Below are 17,711 nucleotides of genomic sequence, written 5' to 3' on the forward strand. Positions count from 1 at the left end.
TAACTTTCTCATTGAGTCTGTTTAAAAAGGAAGCCAACTGCCGCACTACATGTACGCGAATCTTGTGTTACTTGTAGTAAAATTAAAGGTGAAAAGCAGCAAGACTTCTAAACATATAAAATTATTTCAACAGTCATAGTGCTTAGTCATTCCGTCATGCCCAGCTCTTTCCAACCCCGTGGACTGTAGCCCACCAGGCACCTCTGTCCATGGGATTCTCCAGGCAAGAACACTGGGGTGGGTTGCCATGCCCTTCTCCAGGGGATCTTCCCAGCAAAGGGCTCACCCGAGTCTCCTGCCCTGCAGGCGGAAACTTCCCCATCTAATCAATGAGCAGGAGTCTGGTCTGTAGAGATTATTGACTCCACAGCAAGGACGCTTTTCTCCGCAGGGTGCCCTGGTGACTGTCCAGAGCTCTGCTGCCCATCTGAGACACACAAGTCACAGACAATGTCACGAACACTAGGCGAAATTTCCAGAGCCGTGTTGTAAGTGCGGAAAACTATTCTGTCAGTTAATGAAGGCTGTGCTGCGTTTCATCTCACTTTCTAAAAGAGAGCATTCTGGCCTCAGAGCCTGCGGTCCTAAATCTGAGTCCAAGTCTGATCACCTAGCAAACACCTCTCAGGTGCTGGACGGCGTCTTAGAGACGGATGTCTTAACTCAGCGGACACAGAGGCCAGCGAGCCACCCCTGCCCGACATGGCTGGACCGTGCCCTCCGCCCCAGCCCAGCGCGCGCCCTCTGCTCCCTCCTCCCCGCCGGGACGCTCGGCCGTTCCTCTGACCCTGGTGTCAGACTTGGCCTCTTCCGTGATGACTGAGGAGGCAGGAGACACATGTCACACTGAATTTTCACTTCTCTGATTACAAAGCGAACACATGCTTGGTAGCACTTTGACCTTGCTGAAATATAACCAGGCCACAACGGCACTGAGAGGGCCCCAGCAGCTGCATTGCATCGAAGGTGAGCACGCGGCGCGTCAGAACCCGCGGGATGCCCGAAAGCAGAGCTGACAGGAAAGCTTCAGGGAGTAAGGGAAGCTTCAGGCCAACACCAGAAGTTCCCAGCTCGAGAAATTAGCAAGAGAAGGCGAGAACAAGTCCAAAGCAAGAAAAACGAAAAAAAATGATAAAGGCGGTAATCGGTATTATTAAAAACATCAAGAAAATCGATGAAGCACCAAGTCAGTTCTTCTGCTTAAAAATGAACAAAGTTGACAGACGTTTAGAAAGCCTGAGAACGGTGACTAGATTACCCAAATCAGCGGTGTCGGGGAAGAGACAATAAGCATAAGTGCAGAGCCTGTGGGCGCTAAAGGGCAAAGAGGGAGCTCTGCGAACAAGGCACACACAGGCGACCGCTCAGAAGAAAGGGACCCGCCCCTCGAAGACGGCACACTGCCGAAAGGCAGCCGAGATGAAGCGGGCAGCCGTCTTAGAAAGCTGACCTGGCACTCAAGGTTCTGAACAGGAGATATCCAGAGCCAGACGGTTTCACCGGTGCACCTCAGCCGGCCGCCTCTAGGAAACGGCAGAGAAGGGAGGACTCTGTGAACCCAGTGTGAGCAAATAACATCCAAAGTACACGGGGAGCTCCTACAACTCGGCAGCCAAACACAAGCAATACGATTTTAAAATGGGCAAAAGGCTTGGGAGGCATTTCTCCAAAGAAGACACACAAATGGCCACCAAATACAAGGAAAGCGGCTCACTAGTCATCAGAGAAATGCGAGCCGGAGCCCCGGTGAGAGACGCTGCCCACGTATCAGGATGGGCAGCATCAGAAAGTCAGAAACAGCCGAAGCAAAGGGACGCAAGCACTGTGGGTGGGGACGCAAGCTGGCGCCACCGCCGTGGAAAACAGCATGTGGGGGGGTCCTCGACAATCAAAACAGGACCACCCACTTGCGGGTATTTATCTGCAGGAGGGGGAACCAGGATCTCAGGCTCCACGTTCAGTGCCGCCTGATCCACAGTAACCGGGGCCTGGAAACGACTGAGCCTGCATCAGCAAATGAGTGGACCGAAGACGCGGCGCCAGTCCCGCCAGATGCTATTCAGACAAGAGAGAGGGGAGACCCTGCTGTTGGCACCAGCAGGGCTGGGCCCGAGGGCGCTGTGCAAAATGAGACCAGGCAGACAGACAAACGCACACAAGCTCACTTATCGTGAAATCCCGAAAGTCCAGCTCATGGACAGAGTAGAAGGCTAGTTTCCAGGGACTGGGAGGTGGAGGAAGTGGGGGAGGGAGTGTTTCTCAAAGGATACAGACTTTCAGTTATAAGAGGCATAAGTTTGGCGAAACTGGTGTTCAGCCTGGGAACCGAAGCTATTAAAACTGTGTCCCATATTTGCAGCTTGCTAACAATACAGACTGGAATAACTAACTCTTTAGAAAAGACCCTGATGCTGGGAAAGATTGAAGGCAGGAGGAGAAGGGGACGACGGAGGACAAGATGGTCGGATGGCACCACTGACTTGATGGACCTGAGCTTGAGCAAAGTCTGTGAGACTGTGACGGACAGGGAGGCCTGGCATCTGCAGTCCCTAGAGTCGCAAAGGGTCGGACACGACTGAGCGACTGAACTGAACACTACGGAGTTTAAATGGTCTTTCCACACATACGCACACACAGACGGCAACTGTTTGGAGTGGCAGATCTGTTAACTCATGTGGTGAGGTGATCGTTTATATATGTATCAAAGCGCCGTGTCCTGCCCCTAAACTCACACGGTGTTACTGATCATTATATCTCGATAAAACTGCAAAGAATGATGGGCACACATAACAGGCAAAAATGTGTCCTTCGCATTTATTTTTATCCTTTAGAATCTTGCTGTCTCAACACACAGCTACAAGCTTCTTTCTATATATATATAAAAAATGCGCGAAGATGTTTCAAAGGAAGGAAACAAGCTGCCGTTTATTCTGGGGTAATGAGCATTACCTTGCTCAGGAAATGTCCTTTCTATCCACCTCAAGTTCCTTTTAGCATCTGGTTGAGATGAAGAGAAAATGGCCCTCTGATATTAAATCAATATCAAAGTAGGGGTGTTTTAGATCAGGTTTCCCTCCGCCAGAGTCGTCTTCGCAATAATGCTTAGAAATGGTGCTGTGGTCCCTGCCAGGGGCAGGCTCGAAAGTGCAATTTTGGCAAAATAAATAAAATGATGGTTAAAAATGCTTTTCTTCTGCAGTGATCTCATAGGTCACCAGACTGTAATCAAGGACACATTTCTTGCAAGGCTTGTAGCGCTCGCGGGAGACGGCTGGAGAGAAAAGCCATCGCCGTGTATTTAAGCGACGCAGGAGATAGAAGGCAGGAGGCACCCGCATGGGCTGTGCCCCCGCTCAGCGCGGGAGGAGCGTGTCCCGGCGGCTGCAGGGGGCGGGTCGTCAGCGCTGCCCACCGTGCCCAGTCCCGGCTGCACAGCTGCACGAGGAAGCCACGGCCCCACCGGGGTCTCGGGGGCCTGGCCCAGGGCGGGTGCTCTGCGTGCAGCCGCAGCCCCCTCCTCTCCTCCGCAGAGCCTCACTCTTAGCCACCGCAGTTCCAACGCACCTTGCTCGCGGACTGCTGCCTGCTTCTGGCCTGCGTACGCCCGCTGTGCAGTGTCCCTAGAGGTCACCCCCGACCTGAGTCCTTGGTCCTGACACCCTGGGGGCCCTTCCCCCAGCAGAGGCCCATGACCACGCCCCACCCCCCAGGACCCCTGAGGCCAGTCTCACATCATCTTTTACCGAGTCCTGCAGAGTCTGGGCAGGCTGTTGATATTCAACCAGGAAAAGAAGTGCAAAACCCAGCTAAAATGACAGCTCGCAAGGTTTTATCCGCATCACTTTTTACTGTGGATGCCTCCGTGGAGTTGGGGATAAGAGGAGCTGCCCAGCCCACCTCCTGGAGCCGGGACGAGGGGACAGTGCAGGAGCCCAGACGCTGAATGAGCAGCGGCTGTCGCTCCCGAGGACGAGGCTCAGGGCAGCCTTCAGGGAGCGGGCCCACAAGCGGCGCTTCCCCGGGGCTGCTCCTGTCCCCGCCCTGCGGCCGGCACCCCGGTCCCCATCACCTCCCAGCCGCCCAGATGACCCCGTGTGTTCAGGACCATCTCCTTCCGCGGAGTCAGGACGTGGTCCCCAGTCCATGGAGCTCCCATCTCTGTCCTTGCCTCCCCCGGGGTTCCTGCTCCGTCAGCCGCCCCTCGAGGAGCAGAGCGCCCAGGTTCACACCCTGTCTTCACTGAGAGTTTATGTTCCGTGTATGCACAGCATCGTCATTCCCCCGCCCACCAACCCCGGGGATGCTGCCTGGGCGTTGGCCCCCACCAGCCTGGACACCGGAGGAGCCCTCGGGAAGGGGTCTCAGGTGCCGGGGCGGTCAGCTGGCCCTCCGGCCTGTGGGGGCCGAGCCCACGCTCTGCACGGCGCCCTCGGCTCTCGACCTGCGGTTCATCCATTGGACCATGAGCTCCTGAAGGGCAGAGGCCACATCGTATTAATACCTGCCTCCCATTATCGATGTATTGCCTTTCAATAAGTGTTTGCTATAAATAAATAAATGAATGCTGATTAAATACAATTCAAAAGGCACTTAGGGGAAAGACCATTCATGAGTCATAAATATTTCGAGGGAAGGCCAAGAGGGAAGCATCCGTAAGCGCTTCGGGAGGCTGAGAAAAGGCACCTTTTGCTCCTCGCTTTGTCCCCGTGCGAGAGCAGAAGTGGAGTCTGGTGTCCCTTAGTTTGGAACATCACCAGTAGGTTGGAAGTTGTTTTCCTCTGAATCGGTAGGCCATCAACCTACCTTCAGCGCTCGCCATTTCCAGGCAGCCTCTCCCCACGATGTCATCATCGCAGAAGCCTGAGGTCCACCGCCCAGAACTCTGTCCCCCCAGAGATGGCGCGTGGGCTCCTCAGGCTGACCCCAGTGGGTGAAACCCCACTTCCCTCCATGGGACTTCGCGTCTCAACCACCAGCCACGTCTACAGTCCTCCAAACCTCCCTAGTGTTAACTATATGATCAGAGGCCCCATGAATTTACTTGCTGTGAGAAATCTATGCCTTCTTTGGAAAGCACCAAGTGTCTTTTCCAAACTAAGCAAGTTTCCGCAGGTTCTTGGATCTGGGTTTAGGATCGGTCTGCTCGCCCTTCTGACCTTCCTGGTCTTACAGAGTTCAGCCTTGCACTCAAAGGCTTCCGAGTTCAGACGGGTAACTCCGTCCTCCCAGCTTACTTTCTCGCGAGAGGTGACTGACTGCAGCCAGTCTTCGCTCGGCACGTCTCCCGCTCCCTCGGTGCCTGGGTGGACTGTCAGCGTCTCCCCAGCGATTCCAGCATGGACTTCGCGCGCTTTGTCCCAGAGGAGGCCGGAGCTCCTCCCATCCACCTTCAGCAGCCGTTCGGTGACCTGCGGCATTGCCCTGTACTCTCCGTGCTCGTAAGCTGTCTACAAGACACCAGCGCATTTTGTATCTTCTGAATTTCCTCCCATCACACGTCCAAACAGACCACTCACGAGCCCTGGCAAGGCCCCCTCGGAACTTCCAGTTTTCAAAATGCATTTGAAATTGCTTCTTCCTTACTTCAAGCGGTGGCAAATCCAAGGGAGCATGGAGCCAGGAAAGACCTAGATGTCTCCTATGGATTTCTTTTTTCTTTTTCTTTTTTTTTTTGCCTGTGTGGCTTCCCTCGTGTCTCAGGCAGTAAAGAATCTGCCTGCAATTCAGGAGAGCAGGTTGGGAAGATCCCCTGGAGAAGGGAATGGAACCCACTCCAGTATTCAGGCCTGGGGAATCCCATGGACGGAGGAGCCTGGCGGGCTACAGCCCACGGGGTCACAGAGGGTCAGACGCGCCTGGCGGCCAGCGCGCACAGACACTCACTTATCTGCGCAGCTGTTTCTCCGTTTCCGCACGGTTCCGACGGCGCATGATTACGACTGGCTCGTCTAAATAATGAGCCGCGGCCAAACGGATTTATCGGGGAGAAGGGGAAATGCGGTCTCGACGACTCGGGGGGTGGTGCGCACTCACAACCAGCAGAGTCTGTTCGGCCAGCGAGAGAAGCGCAGAGCGTGCACCTCGTCAGAACCTTAGAGAGACCAGGGTGGCTCCTCTGTTCCGATGAAATGATGCTCGCTAGTCTGTTCCGGTGAAATGATGCTCGTCAGGGCTTTACTGATTCTATAAGTTTGTCTTGCTTAATTTCCTATAAGTGTAAGGAGCTCATACATAATTTTACATTTGTACATATTTAAAGTATTAGTCACTCAGTCGTGTCCAGCTCTTTGTGACCCTGTGGACTGTAGCCCACCAGGCTCCTCTGTCCATGGAATCCTCCAGGCCAGAATACTGGAGTGGGTAGCCTTTCCCGTCTCCAGGGGATCTTCCCGACCCAGGGATCAAACCCAGGTCTCCCGCACTGCAGGCACATTGTTTATCATCTGAACTACTGGGGAAGGTCTGTCCATATTTGACTATTAGCATAATTTAAAAATAATTTATTGAAACTTTACAGCCAAAGTATTTTTTTCTTTCAAGCAAGATTCATGTATTTCTCAAGTTTTAGGGAAAAAAATAGCCTTAGCTTACATTTCTACTTTATTAAATACACAACATACCATATGATATTTATATAAACATTTGAAATACTGGTTCCAACCTATCCTTTGAGGTTAACAGACTTTGATTTTTTTTTTTTTTTTTGGCTGAATGTATTAAGTAATACTTATTTGTTTTAAAAGTCCCTCCTGTGTCTAACCAGGTGACTGAAGCCGCTCCATTTCGCCAGGATGCAGTCTGTCACCCACGGGAAGTGCTGGGAGGACCCTGCTGGTGTTGGGGGCTGTGAGCACAGCCCTCTGCTGGGTATGGCTGTGCTCCCTGTGGGAACGTGTACCCAGAGTCTCATTTGTTTGCACTGAACTTCTCTATTTAGTCTTCGGGCACACTCTCCACACTTCCTGTTCTGAAACTGAGCAAAGAAGAATTTACCTGATCTACTTATCACATGATGGATGTGAGTTTGAGCAAACGCAGGGAGACAGAGGAGGACAGGGAAGCCTGGCGTGCTGCAGTCCACGGAGTCGCAAAGAGTCGGACACGACTGAGCGCCAGGCTTCCCTGGTGGCTCAGAGGGTAAAGAGCCCGCCGGCTGAGACAGGAGACACAGGTTCGATCCCCGGGTCGGGAAGATGCCCTGGAGGAGGAAGCAGGAACCACTCCCGTATGCTTGCCTGGGAAATCCATGGACAGAGGAGCCTGGTGGGCTGCAGTCCACGGGGTCACAGAGGGTCAGACAGGATCTAGGTAATCGTTGCACCTTCCCAAGTTAGGTTTCTTCTTTCGTAGATTTTCAGACGGAGAAGTAAAGCCGTTTCCCGCCTCAGTCTCCCTGTGAAAGCCTCCGGCCGCTCCTCACTCTCTGCCCCGTGAGTCGTCCCTCAGACTCGGCAGCCGGAGGCCGTGCAGACATCAAGCGCGGGGCTGGCGGGGTGGTCCTCCCGCCCTTCCTCCGCCTCCTTCCTGACAGCACTCGGGGGTGGTTCCTGGTGTTTCCTGTGGCCACAGCAGGCTGTCCCGCTTAGATGGCCTCGGCCTTGGCCAGGGTGCTTCCTTGGACGCCTCCCGGAACTGCCCTCCCCGCCTGCAGCTGCGGCGTCACCCCCCACCGGCCTTCCTGACCCCCCGGCCCAGGAGTCCTGCTCCTCTGACCTTTACCCCCCTTGCCATCAGACTCATCCATCCTCCCTGCTGAGTCACCTCCAAGCCTCTGCTTCACCCATGGATTCGTCTAAAACGCTTACTTGGTGCCTGCGACAGGCTGGACCCTGGGTCTGTGCTGGGAGCCTGGCGAGAAGTAAAGTGCACGTCTGTCCTCGAGGGTCTCGCGGGTGAGGCGAGCAGATAAGGAAATATCAGGTGGGAAACGGCTGCTCACCAGCCCTGGCTCCTGCCTCGGGTGTCCCCTCCCCGGACCAGGACTTTGCTAGCAGTGGGTCAGATAAGCCCCAGCGTGGAGCTGCGTCTGTGTGCAGACGCACTGCGCTCGTTTGGGAAGCGAACTGCTCATAAAAATGCCGGCAGAGACATGGGCTGGAACGTGAGAATGTGGGTCCCCTTAGACCCCCGGCGGAAGAGCAGGCTCCACCCGCCGCTGACTCCGCAGCCTTCTTCACCCCCATCCTCCCGAGTTTCTGGAGGTCTGACTGCAGCTTAAGTCCAGGCTGGGGTCAGAGGTGTAGGAGCACATGGGTACCCAGGGCCAGGGCGGGCTGCGGCTCCTGTGCCAGCGATGGTCCAGCCCCTTCCTCTCCATGTGGAGCTGAGGCTGCTCTTGGGCTGGAGGAAGAAAGATCCCGGATGTGCTGCCCACGGTGGCCAACACCTCCCAGCAGGAGGCCGTGCGGAGAACCCCGTCCCCGAACTGGCGGACGGAGTCTGGGGCCGAGAGTCAGGCACCGTGGTGCCCGCCTGCCTGGGGCGCCCGGGGTGTGGGTGGTCTCTGAGCCTCAGTGGAGCTTTAACCAGGGGCAGGGGAGCATGGCGCCGACCTGCCCGTCCATGGATCTATCCATCGATAGGTCGGGTATTGCCCGGTGCCAGGCAGGGCAGCGTTCAGGGAGCCTCCAGCTCCTCCCTGAGCCTTCTGCGATTTGTAACGGGATCCTGGGCTTAGCAACGACTCTGCGGGGGCTGGGAGCTCAGGTCTGAGGGCAGGCTCAGGGCTTACAGACGGAGGGCTCTGGAAGCCGGGTGTCCAGGCGGGGTGGGGCAGCAGCAGGGGAGGCTGCTGCCCTAAGTATCAGGTGTGGGTCTCCCCTCTCCACCCTGGCTCCTGATCCAATCCTGCCGGGGTCCAGCCCCGGTGGATCCAGGGTGATTTGAAGGTGGGGACGGAGTCGGCGTCTTTGGAAAAATACATATTTAATCACAGATATAGAGAGATTAGAAACGGATAGTGTAGTAGGAAGTTCAGTGGAGAAAAGGAGGCTGAATCACTTGGACTACGTGGAATAGCATCCATGCTCCAGATGGGAATTCAGCCAGAAAAACGGGAGCAAGAAAGAAGCGACATGGGGGAATCAGCCTTTCCGGAAACTGATCCGATTTCTTTATTTTGGGGTTTGCTTATATACCTTTTGTTACACATAGGGATGAATACAGAGTCACGTGGGGGTCAGCAGTCCTGACCTTTGTCAAAATCAGGTGCTTCACATAAATGTATTTAAAAAAAAGGTCTTAGGGATATTACATCATCTTCTGGCCATGAGTGAGACCTGCTGACATTTTATGATCCTTTCTTTCTGATATCCAAAAAAACTTATTTCTTCCAAGGGTGTTTTTTCTTAAACCAGGCACCACCCTCCAAATAAAGTTGCATTCCTATAGGGTGAGGGTGTAGTGAGTTACAATCAGGAAAGGAATTTATTTAACCCAAGGTTAACATGATTAGTCTTAAAGGTTAATACTTATTTCTCCTATATGCTTAAAGGTTAATACTTATTTCTTCCTATATGCTAGTTATATTCATTATAAGGGTAGGGAACATGGAGATTTAGCAGCAAACATCAACCCAACAAATGAAAATCCTTTCACCAATGCTCCCCTTAAGATCTATTTAGTCTTAAGATAATGATAATGTTACATTCTTACACAGCAAGGACACAGTGATATATAAGTACAGTGATCTATTACAAAAGAGAAAATCCATTAACTCAAAAAGTCTAGTATTGCTAACATCAAAAACTACCATATTTCCTTTGCTATATTCCAAATACATTGATTAATATATTCCCAGGTTCCTAAGGATATAGAGGCCTGGCGGCAATCATTGACTCAACAAGAAGAAAAAGTCCTACGCTAATTAAGACTCTCAAAATACTCCAAAACTCTCTGTGCTGTTTATGGTTGAGAGGTAGTAAACAATTATGTGCCTAGTGGCAGCAGTAAGGATAATCCTGTCACACAAGCTAGTCTGTCAGCAGAGAGGTTAGACCTGAGACATCCTTGTCCCACCCAGAGCAGGGAATTAGCAGCAATTATTGACACAACAAATGAAGAGACCCTTCACCAATATAATTCCTAACCAACTATACTAATAATTTCTAACTCCCCAAAAGAATTTGCCTTTAGTAAGTCTAAAACATCTCATGCCTCTCAGGTTGGGAGGCTGTAAACAATCACATGTGGCCGGATGAACCTATACAGGCGGGCTAGATAACCTTCCGAGGAGTCCGTAAGCTGAAACACTCTTGTCACACCCAGGAATTTTTATCGCCTTGGAGCTGCACGTTTACTCCTTCTCCGAGAGAAACGGTTATGGGGGAGAGCCCCCCGTAAGGTCAGAGGTGTAGGAGAGAGCATAAAACAGACTCTGGTTTTGGGGTTGATGCTCGGGAACAGGGGGTTTCCTGAGGCTTGATCACGCCTTTGCGTATGCCAAGCCTCGTTCCTCATGACCTTTGCCATGGGCGGAATTCCTCACGCTGGCCCCCGGCACAATCCCCCTGGTCAGGTCGCTTGTAAGATAAGGAAAGACCCCCTCATTCTAGTGCTGATTCCAAGGCCCCTGCTGAGTTCTTGAGGGACTCCTCCAACCAAGGCTTCCTTTCCTTTCCTGCGCCTTCCTGCCCCCGCCCCCCGCAGGATGGAGAGACTCACAGAAAGGGGGCTGGCAGCCAAGCTGGAGCCCATGGGGACCTCCTCCTCCGGTTTCTTATTTGTAGAAAAAGGCTTTAGTGCCCTGGGCCTCCCCCGATTCCACAGCGCAGCCTCAGCAGTTAGTCAGCAGCTCCCAGGGCCTCCTGCAGGGACAGATACGATGATGAATATCTCCCTGTGGAAACCGAGAGCCACGCCCGCTTCCCTGGACGTTGGTGACCACATGCTGGCCGGCCGGCTGGAGCCAGAAGGCTGAGACAGCCCTGGGGTGGTCACGCACCCGGAGACCCTCGCCCCTCAGACTGCCTGGAGGAGTGCGGGGAGCCCGGGGTCTCTAACATGAGTCGCCCGTTGGCCTCGCTCGGCGCCTGCAGGTGAACTCTGACCGCGGCAAACACCGGCTCGAAGCGCTTGCCGTCACAGGCACACGCAGCCTCGCTCCGTCACCCCCTCACACTGGAAAGTTTGCCACGTCCCTGGTTCATCTGCTTAAACACTGACCTTCTCAAACTAGCTCTGCCAATGAAACAGAGCCGTGGAAAACCAGGCCTGCGTGGCCTCGTGAATGATGGGGGAGGGAAAGTGAGAGAGAAAATGCCATGTGCGAGTGTGTGTGAGTGTGGGGGTGTGTGAGTGTGGGTGTGAGGGGGTGGGTACAAGTGTATGTGTGTGTGTGTATGGCTGTGAGAGTGTGTGTGTGTGAGTGTGGGTGTGAGAGTGTGTGGGGGGTGTGGGGGTGTGTGGGGGGGTGAGTGTGGGGTGTGTGTGGGTGAGTGTGTGTGTGTGTATGAGTGTGGGTAAGTGTGTGTATATGAGTGTCGGTGAGTGTGTGTGTGTGAGAGATAGTGTGTATGAGTGTGTGTGTGTGGGTGAGTGTGGGGTATGCGTGAGTGTGGGGTGGTTGTGTATGAGTGTCAGCAACTCTGGATGTGTGTGAGAGAGTGTGTGTGTGAGTGTGTGTGTTTGTGTGTGTCAGTGTGGGTGTCAGAGAGAGGGGCCTCACAGTGAGATTAACATTCATTGCAGGGACTTGATTTTATTTGGAAAACCTACACCTTAACAGCACATGTAGGCTCAGCTCAGAAATGACCATAAACGTTTTGCCCGGGCTCTGCTCTTGTTAACGTCCTGCCCTGCGTGCTTGGCGAGGTGTCCCCACTCTCCTGGACACGTGTGTGACACGTGGGGTCGCTCAACGTGTCTGACCCTTTGCGACCCCATGGACTGTGGCCTGCCAGGCTCCTCAGTCCATGGGATTCTCCAGCCAAGAATACTGGAGCAGGTTGCTGTTTCCTTCTCCAGGGAACATTCCCAACCCAGGAATCAAGCCCGGGGGATCTTCCCGACGCAGGGATCAAGCCCGGGTCTCCCGCATTGCAGGCAGGTTCTGTACGGCCTGAGCCCCCAGGGAAGCCACCGCAGGCAGACACAGGTGATCGCGTGAACACGCACCCTCCCCGAGCCGCGGGACCATGGCCACACACGTCACCGACCCTCTGCAGACCTCGGGGCAGGTTTCCTTAGCCGACGGAAGTTCTCTAACACAACCCCCGAGCCCTGGTCGAGGCCGGTGAACTCAGCGCTGACGTGAGGCTTCCAGCTGATCTCCGGCCCGGCCTGTGGCCCGGCCGCGTCACTGACCCCAGGGCACCCTTCGTCCTCTTCGACTCCGGGACAGGATCTCTTCGGGAGCCGCTCGCGGCTTTCGCATTCCTTGGCCCCTGGTCTCCTGGACCCTGCCTTCCCCTGCAGACAGCTTGATGGGGGTAGGGGTTGCACAGGGCCGGGGCCGTCCACTCCTCCAGCAAGGCAGACCCGGCGAAGCACCCTCACCTGGCCCCAGCTCGTCCCTGGGTTTCGACAGGGTCTCTTCCCTGGGCAGCGGGGAGAATGCCTGCAGGCAGCGGGGCTCATCCTTCCGTGGCCTCCAGGCCGCCTCAGATTTCTGCCCTGAGAGGACGGGGTCCAGAGGAAGAGAAAAGGACCTCAGGGGCCCCGGCACCCCCTCCCCAGGCCCAAGGAGGCGCTGACAATGGTGTTGCCGCTGGCCAAGGGGCCGGAGAAGCAGAAGGGAATCCCGGCCCCAAGTCACTGTCCCTCAGTCACTGACACAGTGACCCCGAGTCTGGCGGTCGCTGACGGAGAGGCAGGGGACAAGCAAAAGGCCCACGGGGCTTGTCCGGAAGGCCAGGCAGAACCATGCGGCCCGTACCAGATGAAAATCCCCCAAACCTTTTTCTAGGTGAAATGTAGTAAGAAGGCAGTGGCACCCCACTCCAGTCCTCTTGCCTGGAAAATCCCATAGACGGAGGAGCCTGGTGGGCTGCAGTCCATGGGGTCGCAAAGAGTCGGACACGACTGAGCGACTTCACTTTGACTTTTCACTTTCATGCATTGGAGAAGGAAATGGCAACCCACTCCAGTGCTCTTGCCTGGATAATCCCAGGGACGGGGGCGCCTGGTGGGCTGCCGTCTATGGGGTTGCACAGAGTCGGACACGAGTGAAGTGACTTAGCAGCAGCAGCAGCAAGCAATTTCAGGCTATCTGCTCTCTGGGCCAAATCTAGCTATTTCAGAATTTGGAAATCTTCAGAGGAGAAGCAAGAGCCCGGGAGCTTTGCAGATGGTCAGAACCCGAGTGCCGTTTCGGAGCTGCGGGCTGGCGGGAGAGCTGATCTGGCTGATACTGGTTATCCACTCCCGGGGGCTTCAAATATGCCCCGCCTTTTCACTTTTCTGAGGGAAAAAACTCGGCCTCTCTCTCAAAGGTCAGACCCTATTTCCCCTCACCTGGCGTCTAAGCCGCTGTCTCTGCAGCCGGCCCCTCTGTCTGGGGCTCTCCTCCTCACCTGTGCCCTGCGCTCGCTGTGTCTGACAAGCCTGGGTTCACTTTGTCAGCTGGTTCTATAAATTAACCAAGTCACCGATCCGGAGTAGTAGGGCCGGGCTTCCCTTTTTACTTTGAGACTGTGATGGAGCTGAGACACAGCAGCTGGGCCGTCAGGCCGCTCTCAGCCTTGGTGGACAGAGGGGCCCGCGCTTGGCAGGTCCAAGGCCAGCGGGGTGGGCGGTGCCTGCAGGCTGCTGGGCCCAGGCTCCCTGGACGGGAGAGATACGAGACTGGACAGCGCTGGACCTGTCCCCCGCCCCCTGGGCTTGGGGCTGCCCGCTTCCTCCTGGACGGCAGGGAGGGGCAGCGGTGCTGGTGGCACTCAGCAGTCCCCACGTCACAGATGAGGAAGCCGGAAACAGCACCAGCCAGCAAGTCAGGGAGGATAAGACCCCCAGCGGCCTGGCCCACCCCCGCGCTCCCTGCGGCCTGCTCCTCCCAGGGGTCCACACGCGCCCAGGCAGAGGCACGCGTGTTGCGGCCACGTGGCGCCGGCCAGCACCGTGCCGCCGCCCCGCCAGCTTCGCGGGCTCCCCCAGCATCTGCCGGGTCCCCAGCTCGACCCGGGGTCACCGGGAGACCGGTGACAGATGGTCTGGGTGTGGATGACAACATCCCACAGGGACCTCCATCCACGTGGCCCCGCCTTCCGTGAGGCCATCTCTCTGGAGCCCAGAGCCCCCACGCCTCTCCCAGGAAGCAGCCAGGAGGCTCCAGGCAGCTCCCAGCGCCCCAGAGGCCGGGGTTCCTTCCCCGAGCTCAGCCTGAGGCGCTTCTCTCCATCAGCACGGTCAGCTCCAGCGAGAAGCCCCACGTCTGAAGAAACACAGGGGACGTGGGAGAGGCCCCAAAGGAGGGCTGAGACCAGCCCTGCTCCCCAGCCACCTAGGAAGACCCGGGCCTTCCCGCAGCTGCCCTGGAATCTGAGAAACCCCGGACAGAGAAGCCTCGAGGCCCAGGGCTGAGCCCCTGGAGACTGGAGAATCCCCGTTTCCCAAGTGCAGCTCACCAGGCACCTCCGCTGCTGATTGAACCCCAGGACGCGTCTCGTGGAGAAGCCGGGTGGGCCCTGCAGGAGCTCTCAGGACACTTTGTGCAGGGAACAGGGGCCGCTGTCAGCCAAGTGGAGGAGGCGGGAGGGGACGGCGGGCCTGACCGATTGCGACGGCTCCCTGACCTGCGCCCCAGCCCTGAGACACCCCGGGCTGGTGCTGAGCAGACAGCAGCAGAGGCTGGGCCTCAGGCCTCCCCCGGGAGCCTTCCATACCAGCCTCGGCCAGCGCTGGGGCCCTGGCCCTGGGGTCTGCCTCCAGCTGCCCACTGAGGGCTGGGACCCCAGGTGGAAAGAGCTGTTGGGTCTCCATCCTACAGGCGAGGGCAAGAGAAGCTACTGAGTTCAACTGAGCACCAACTCCGTGAACGCCGTCTGTGCCCAGGTCCACATGAGGTCGACCCAGAGCGCACAGCGAGTGGGCTGGATGCCTTGTGAGGAAACGGACACCTGGAGCCGCCGGGATTCCGCTGCCCTTGGTGTGGCCGTGGCCTGGCAGGGGCTTGTCAACATCCCCAGGGAGCCCCAGGTACAGCTGAGCCTGAGAGCCTCCGTGCCTGGGGTAGGAGCAGTGGGGCTCTGCCCGGGGGTGCCCCTGGGGTCGCTTCTTCAGTCACTGCAGAAGCTGCGAGAGCTGTTGAGCGGACAGTCTTGGAGGGAAAGGGGTTCTTGAACAGACCAGTCTTCTCAGCTCGATTTCAGCCCGGGCCTTACCCCACGCTACAGCCTGAGCTCGCTCCTTCCTGGAACCGGGTCCCTTCTGTCCGTCCTGACTTTGAGGCTGAATCAGCACAAACATGCAGTCAGGTCCGTGAACTGCCGCTTGACGCTGCAGCCGTGCAGGCGGCTGGCATCCATCACGGCGGGGGTGTGGCCGTGGTCACTTTGGATAAAACGACCTGAGAGGCAAAACCGAGGTGCAGCCGCCCACCTCCCATCAGCAGCCTCCGCTCCCCGTCCACCCCCCGTAACTCGGGGACCGAAACGCCCCCCCCCCCCGGGTTCTCCTTTAAAGCTCAGCTCATTTACCCCGAAAAGTGGTAAAAAGCAGGTAAGTTCACTTTTTTCAATATGCAAATAGATGGAAAAGGCCTAGGAGGTTTACTTTCTTTGAGACGTTTCTATTCCTTTAGGAACAGGACCTGAAGGATTACTGAAGGATTGCAAGCTGGTTTCCCCGCCGTCTCTCATATTCTACATGTCCTTCAGGTAAGGGACCACCTGCCCAGGTCCCCACGGGCTGTACCAGAAGGTCCGTGCAGCTCACAGCCTTGGCGGCGGTGTGGCTGGCACCCCGGATACCAGTCGCCTACAAGGAAAGATCCCCGTCCCTGAGGGCCCCTCCACCCCGCACCCTCTGCGTGTGCGGACCCCACCTGGCTATCGGCGCCCCCCTGTGGGGCTTTGACGAGGGGGCCGCACGGTTCTGCCGACACCGGTGCTGCCTGCTGGGCCAGGAGTGACACGCCCTTTGTCCTGGACGGGGTCTCCTGACCCCCGCCGGACCCGTGGCCCGTGGGCCACCGTGAGAGCTCGCAGTCAGGCAACACAGCTCTGGATGTGGCCTTCCTACAATGACCGGCAGAGCGGATAGTCCACAGCAAGACGGAGCAACGTGGGGAAGCGGCAATTAATAGGTGATTGGCAAGTCTGGCAGCACTGCAGGAAGGCCAAGACCTGCTTACAGAGCTGACACCAACCACGCTCACACACAATTTTTAGGAACGCCTGCGATGCAAGGCCACAGGGAAATGAGGGCAAGGTGAGGACAGACACGGGATTCAGGGGCTGGGTCCCTGGGGCGGGGGGAGGGGGCTGGCGTGGGTGGGGCGACGTGCAGTCACGAGGTTCAAGGTCGGTACGCCCAAGCCCTAGCTGTGCTTGGCGTGTGCGTTTATAACACTCAGTGTGTTATCAGAAGTAACCAGCGAGGGACTCCCTGGCCAAGGATGAAAGTGTGTTGATCCAGTGTGCACATCCGAGTCTGGTCAGGTAGGGATTGATAACGTATTGATTAATAAAGTGATGGGTAGACAGATGAGCTGATAATCGGTGATGCTGTAAAGCTTGACCACCCCCAAAATCTCCCTTGCTGAGGTGATATCTGGGAGGAGAAGATTACAGGGAACACTGATTTAAGGCAACAGAGAACCAGGGCCAGGCCGCGTTTCTTTCACAGAAACACCGACGGTGTCGACGTCTCGCACTGCGGGGCCCAGACGCCCCCTCCAGTCCCGCCGTGGGCCTCCCCGAGCGGTGCCAGGTGTCTGCAGCGACTTGTCCGTCTCATCAGCAGAGCTCCTAGAAAAGGAGGCCCCTGGGTGGGGGGCCGGGGCTGGCCCCTAGAGCCCCAGAGGTGTGAGGGAGCCAGAAAGAGCACAGAACCGCGGTTCCGGCTCCTGCGGGGTCCACTGGGCGCAGAGAGGAGCACAGAGGACCTGGGGGCCAGCTCGGGCACCCGGGCCAAGACACGGCGTCCTGACGGCGGCTCAGAGCCCGGCCCGAGCCCCCAGCGCCGCCCGCTGACGGGGCAGTCCAGGCAGCCTGGGGGGCCCTGCATGGGGGCGCCTCTCTTGGGACCTGACCTTTCGCCCAGGGCCCCCAGCAGAGCCAGGTTCCCCCTCGGAGCCCAGGCGGCCTGCGCTGACGTGCTAGGCAGGGGTGCAAATCACAGACTTGTCCAGGGCTCCGGCTCGAGGGCGCCCTTCCCAGCGCATCTTCCTGGAAGGCAGGACTATCCTGGGCCGAGAATGCCTTGCATGATCCCGGAACAAGGAGTTAGCGTGTGGCTCCACGTGGTGCACGCTAAGTTGCTTCAGTTGAGCCTAGAGAAGGAAACGGCAACCCACTCCAGTCTTCCTGCCTGGAGAATCCTGTGGACAGAGGAGCCTGACCTGCTACAGTCCATGAGGTCACAAGGAGCCAGACACGGCTGAACGGCAGCAACAGACTGCAGCCCCCCAGGCTCCTGTGTCCATGGGGTTCTCCAGGCAGGAACACCGGAGAGGGCCGCCACGCCTCCTCCAGGGGGTCTTCCCCACCCAGGGGCGGAACCCGCGTCTCTTGTCTCCTGCGTTGGCAGAAGGGCTCTTCACCACTAGTGCCACC

The 17,711-nt window shown here is 56.7% G+C and overlaps 1 long non-coding RNA gene across 2 annotated transcripts in view; it reads right to left on the reverse strand.

The window, feature by feature from the left end:
- Positions 1–9,089: 9,089 nt before the first annotated feature.
- The window catches only part of LOC121820476 (uncharacterized), a 29,208-nt gene continuing 20,586 nt past the window's right edge, over positions 9,090–17,711 (reverse strand). The window contains exons 3-4 of one of the 2 annotated variants that reach the window (XR_009595165.1): positions 10,663–10,805; positions 9,090–9,384 (exon numbers count right to left, since the gene is read on the reverse strand). This is a non-coding gene — a long non-coding RNA (uncharacterized LOC121820476). Of the gene's footprint in view, positions 10,806–17,711 lie in introns of both variants that reach the window. The other variant, XR_006061039.2, reaches the window with a different exon arrangement.

The sequence above is a fragment of the Ovis aries genome, chromosome 10 (genome assembly GCF_016772045.2).
Source record: "Ovis aries strain OAR_USU_Benz2616 breed Rambouillet chromosome 10, ARS-UI_Ramb_v3.0, whole genome shotgun sequence".
Taxonomy (NCBI): Eukaryota; Metazoa; Chordata; class Mammalia; order Artiodactyla; family Bovidae; genus Ovis; species Ovis aries.